The sequence below is a fragment of the Phalacrocorax aristotelis genome, chromosome 13 (assembly GCF_949628215.1).
Source record: "Phalacrocorax aristotelis chromosome 13, bGulAri2.1, whole genome shotgun sequence".
Classification (NCBI taxonomy): Eukaryota; Metazoa; Chordata; class Aves; order Suliformes; family Phalacrocoracidae; genus Phalacrocorax; species Phalacrocorax aristotelis.
In genome coordinates, this window is record NC_134288.1 from 18,105,745 (window position 1) to 18,110,567 (window position 4,823).

The 4,823-nt window shown below is 59.9% G+C and overlaps 1 long non-coding RNA gene across 1 annotated transcript; it reads right to left on the reverse strand.

Annotated features, from left to right (window-relative positions):
* Nucleotides 1-350: 350 nt before the first annotated feature.
* LOC142063960 (uncharacterized) lies at nt 351-3,006 on the reverse strand. Its single transcript, XR_012662934.1, has 2 exons — nt 2,866-3,006; nt 351-684 (listed from the first exon to the last, which is right to left on the reverse strand). It is a non-coding gene; the product is annotated as an uncharacterized LOC142063960 (long non-coding RNA).
* Nucleotides 3,007-4,823: the final 1,817 nt, after the last annotated feature.

The following is a 4,823-nucleotide window of genomic DNA, read 5'->3' on the forward strand; positions in this document are numbered from 1 at the left end:
CTCAGCCCAGGTGAGTCCATAATGGGATCCAGGTTTCTGCTGAGCCTGGCTTGAGGTTGCCAGAAGTTCAAGCCAGGCTGGGGTTCAGGTTTGTGATGAAAGCCACGGGTCTGGGGGCTGCTCGCAGCAACCAAGCGCAGGGACTGCACCGCTGCTGCCTCTGCTTGCCTGCGGCTAAGCAAAAACTTGGGAAGGGTTTTGGTTAGCGTGGCACTGCTGCCACTGAGGGCAGCAGGGAGGGGAGGCTGTTCGATGGCGGCAGGATCAGTCCCGCAGGTGAGATACCATGAGGAGCGCCGGTGCACACGCAGCAGAAGACACCCTGCCTAGGAAATGGGAGCCCGTTCCGGTGAGGAAACAGTGCGAATGCTATTTATTTGCAGACTTTTGTTTTCATTAATTCCAGTGTGAGTCAAACCCTTCCTGCCAGCATTCTGCCCTGCACGGTGCCTCTGGCGGGCACGGCTGCTTTGCAAACGCTTCTTTCCTTGGCGGGTGGAAGCCGCGCAAGGGGGCAGGCGCAGGAAGGCAGAACAATGCGGCCAGCGGCCCCGGTGCAGGTGCGGGCTGGCCCAGCCCGCCGCTGGCAATTGTGCCGCCCGCACAGATGTGTCCGTGAGCTGTGCCTCCTCGGGGGCTTTCCAGGGAGGCCCTGATGAGCTGTGCGCATGAATCACGGGCTGGCTGGGAAGAGGGGAGAAGCACAGCGATGACGGGGGGAAGGCTGGGAGGGCTGCAGCAGCCCCCCGGAGGGAGCTGGGGCCGTGCCTGTGCTGGGAACAGCTGCCTGCAGGACAGTTCGGGCTAATCTTAGGAGTGAGATGGGGAGGACGCCCCGGGGCCAAGCTCTTCACGTCGCAGGTAGCCTGGTGCTCTGAGTCGGAGACAGCCAGCCCGCATCCTGTCCCCTGCGGCCAGCCGGGAGGGAGGCGAGGGGCAAGGGTAAGAATAGCATGGCCATCCTTCCCGGCGCCCCGGCCCCGTGGGCCAGGGATTTCCTGCACAGGGCGGTACCCGCAGCTGGCGGTGGATGCAGCCGTGCCTGGCCAAGCACCGGCTCCTTGCAGCCGCGCCGTCCCATGCAGCGCGGTGCCGGGGAATTGCTTTTCATTCTGTCCCACCCAAAAGCGAGCGCTGGTAGTTACCAGCTGCAGGTGTTCCAGGTGGCAATGCCAGCAATTCACAGGGTAGCCAGGGAGCACGATGGGGAACAGGATCCAGCCTGGGCTGCTGTAGGACCAGCTCAGAGAAGGGCCCCTTAGGGGTGAAGGAACAGGGACATTTAACAGCAGGCTGGTGACAGTCATCAGAAATACCCTGGTACGAATATGTGCTAGTTTCCCAGCCCGTTTGCTTCCCCAGTCCGTTTGCTTCCCTCCAGAGATGCTCCAGCATGGGTGAAAGCAAACTAAAGGCAACTTGTAAAGGGCTTTTACTTCTCCAGCTGAGAGATGCAGGCCCCCCCCCCCCGCCCTTGCCCACACCCTGCCCTTCCCCTACAAACACCGGGACACCACACCAGATATTAAATCCGTAGCCAGCCGCTCATGACAGCGCAGCAGAGAGAAACAGGGGCTGCTGCAAACCACACAGCCCTGCAGACCAAAGGTCTTTGTGTGAGAAGCAGCCGGTTCCCCGCTGCTTCCTCTGCCCTGCTGCCTGTGACCCACCGTGTCCTCCGGGCCCGGAGCCGGCCCAGGCAGGAAACAGGTGGGATAAATATTTGTGCAAACCAGAGTGAAATTTCCCTTGAAGACCATGCAATGTGTTTCCCTCGCGGTCGTTATGAATGGGAAGGTAACGGCCGGCACAGTGGCAGGTGCTGCCAGGGTGGTGTGGGACTGGTGCTGCTGCCTTCCCAGGGAAAGTGAGCCCGTTACTCTTACTTCACCAAGAAAGCCGGCTCAGAAAGCTGTGGGGGGCTGCAGGAAAAGCAATCCTGGAAAAACCTAGGCATTTAATTGCTGTGGCTCAAACCTGAGGCCCATGGGAGCCCTGCAGGGTAGGGGCCAGCATGCCCCACCCCAGCAGAGCCAGGCAGCTGCGGGACCAACACATCGTACCCCGCACTGCTGGGATGGAGCAATAGCTGTTACAGTCCCAGCACACAGTTTCTGAAGAGCTGTGCCTCCCCTTTGCAAGGCTGGTTGAGAAAAAGCACCGAGGGCCGCATCCCGCCGCAGCACTGCGGGCGCAGCCGGTGCCCACCGCACAGAGTGAGCGGGGGGATGCGGTGGCAGCACACCGGGGCCAGTCGGCAGCGAACTGTGTGCGTGGAAGGGGGTGCGAGGGATTTGGGGGCAGCTGTTACCTATTTCCTGGTGTGGGCTGTACCCCTGCCTGCTGGGAGGGGGCCAGGGTGCGAAAGCACGAGGGGCTGCGTGGGTCTGGTGTCCTCTGCAACCAAGGCATCACCGGAAAGGATGCACTGGTGGGACTGGGGCAGATCCAGAAGCTCTTGCTCTCCTCTTGGAGAACAGCAGCCAGGATTTGACCCTCTGAGCCTGACAGTGTCAATACAAGGAAGGAGGGGGAAAAAAATGCACTGCGGCAATGCTGCCCCGTCTCCCCAAGAACATACTACGGTGGGGACCTGCAGCTGTGGCACCCATTTCTGGTAGTGCATGGGTAGATTCAGAGGGCTATCTTCAACTAGAATTAAAATTGAACAATCTTGAGATCCAAACAGCTTAATCTGGCTCATTTCATAGCCAGGCAGTGGGAAAGGAGTGGGAATTTTCTGTCTAAATAAGGGGGCGAGTGGAGCCCAGGCAGTACAGGATACAGGCGTCGCTGAGCTAACACGCACTCATTACAACCCCAACATCTGCTCCCTGACCTCTTGAGCTCTGATTGCTGACAAACCTGCTGCGGCTGCCTTCCCCCTCTTGAATTTCCTCCTCCTCCTCCTGCCTGCGGCAAGCACGAGCTCCTCGGCCGAGGGGCAGGTGGGAGCCGTGGGTGCCCACTTCCCCCCAACTGCGCTCCAGTAGCTGAGCCCTGTGATTTGAGGGCTGGAGGGTGGGGACAGACTCTGCAAACCAACAAGGGTTTCACAATAGTTTGCTTAAGGGCTTGTGACTTACAGGCTCATGCTCAGGTGCTCCAGGCAGGCGGGGAGCAGCCCTGTCCCAGCTGCCCGGCTCACACTGCCCTGGGGCAGGGGGCTGGGACCCCACGTCCCCCTCAGGGCACAGCCACACTAGGGGCACCGTGGGAGGACTCCGGGAGCTGCCACTACCCAGCTGGCACCAGCTGCTCGCACAGCCTGGACCTGCTAGGTCCAACCACAGCATCCTTTCCCCTCTGCTACCTCTCCCCCTTTTCTCCTCCTTCCCCTCTTCCCCCAAAAGCTCTTTGTCTTGGGCTCTGCAGAGGAAGCAGACCTTCTGAAAATAAACTCTTTCTGCTTTGATCTGGTTTATGGGCACGCACTGTTTATAGCTCCGTGCGTACGACTTGACACCTTCCCACCTGCGGCCCCAGCAACTGCTTCTTATCACAGCCACTTTGGATATTAACAGGCCGGCAGGGAGGGTGATCCGGAGGTCCCCAAGGCCCCCAGCTCTCCCCACACCCCACCGCCACCCCTGGCTGCTCCCCCTCCCCAGGCAGGAGGGAGACAGGCTGGTGTCCCCTTGCGTGTGCTAATTGCATCAACCCATGTTTATTGGGATGTTTATCTAGACTAGCGATGATGGGAGGGTCCTTATGGGTCAGATCCATCCCTTCCCCACAGGAATTAGCTCATTTTGACCTGTGCTTTCAGCACAGCCTGGGACAGCATTGGGTTCCCATGCCTTCCTTCTGACCTGGCAGATATACACCTTCAGGAAGGGGGGGCAGGAAAGGCCTGGAAAGCCCCAAGTTTGCTTTATTTTGAGCTGCTGAAACGTATATTGAAGCAGGTGTCACCCACCTGGTCTGGGGAGTGGAGTCCACGCAGGCACCACAGCCTGGCTGGGGTCACCACTGCAGCACCCAGCTTCTCAGCAGGGCTGTCACTGCACGAAGGGGTGCTGGGGGACACCAGCTCTGCACCAGGGTAGAAGGGGCTTTGCTTCAGCTCACCACAGATCTGAAGCTTGGGGAAGGAGCTTTGCCATGCAGTGTCAGTCCTGCTGTGGCATGGCGGTGACAGCAGGAACGGCCAGTTCAGTCCTGTCCCTGGGTGCTGCACACCACATGTCCTCGCTGCAGAGTTGCTGCCAAGCAGCTCTGCTTCTCCAGGGCCAAGCTGTCGGCTTTTCCAGTGCCAGAAGGAGGACAGGTACCACTGTTTTCTCTGGAGCCTTTTTCATGGTGCTCTCTGCTGTATTATAGCATCCTGGAAAGGACCCGAGATGTTGCAATAAAACGAGTCTGCTAATAAACAACGTCAAGTCTGGGCTGTGCTTACAATCACCTTTTATCCAGGCTTGCCTGCAAAACATACACCAACAGGGCATCTCTGCTGGTAACACATGAGTCAGCAGCAAGTACCCGACAGCAGATCCAGGCAAGTCCCCTGCGAGGCTTGGCCCCACGCTGCTCGGCTGGGCTGGCTCACCTGCACCAGCAGGGACCGGGGGTTTGCACCGGCACCAGCACTGCCTGAACATCCCGGCTGCCCCACGGAACCCCCACGTCCCTCCCCGAACTCCTCCGCCATCCCCAGGCACCCGCTGCCACCACCCCAGGGCTGCAGAGGTGGCCCCAAGTGCCGCATTTCGGTGCTGACCCTGCACGAGTGTGACACACCAGTCCCTGTCCCCCCAGCGCTGCGTCCCGTGGGGCTCCGGCTGCATCCCCTCCGCACAGCCTGGCGCCTCCAGAGCAGGGCC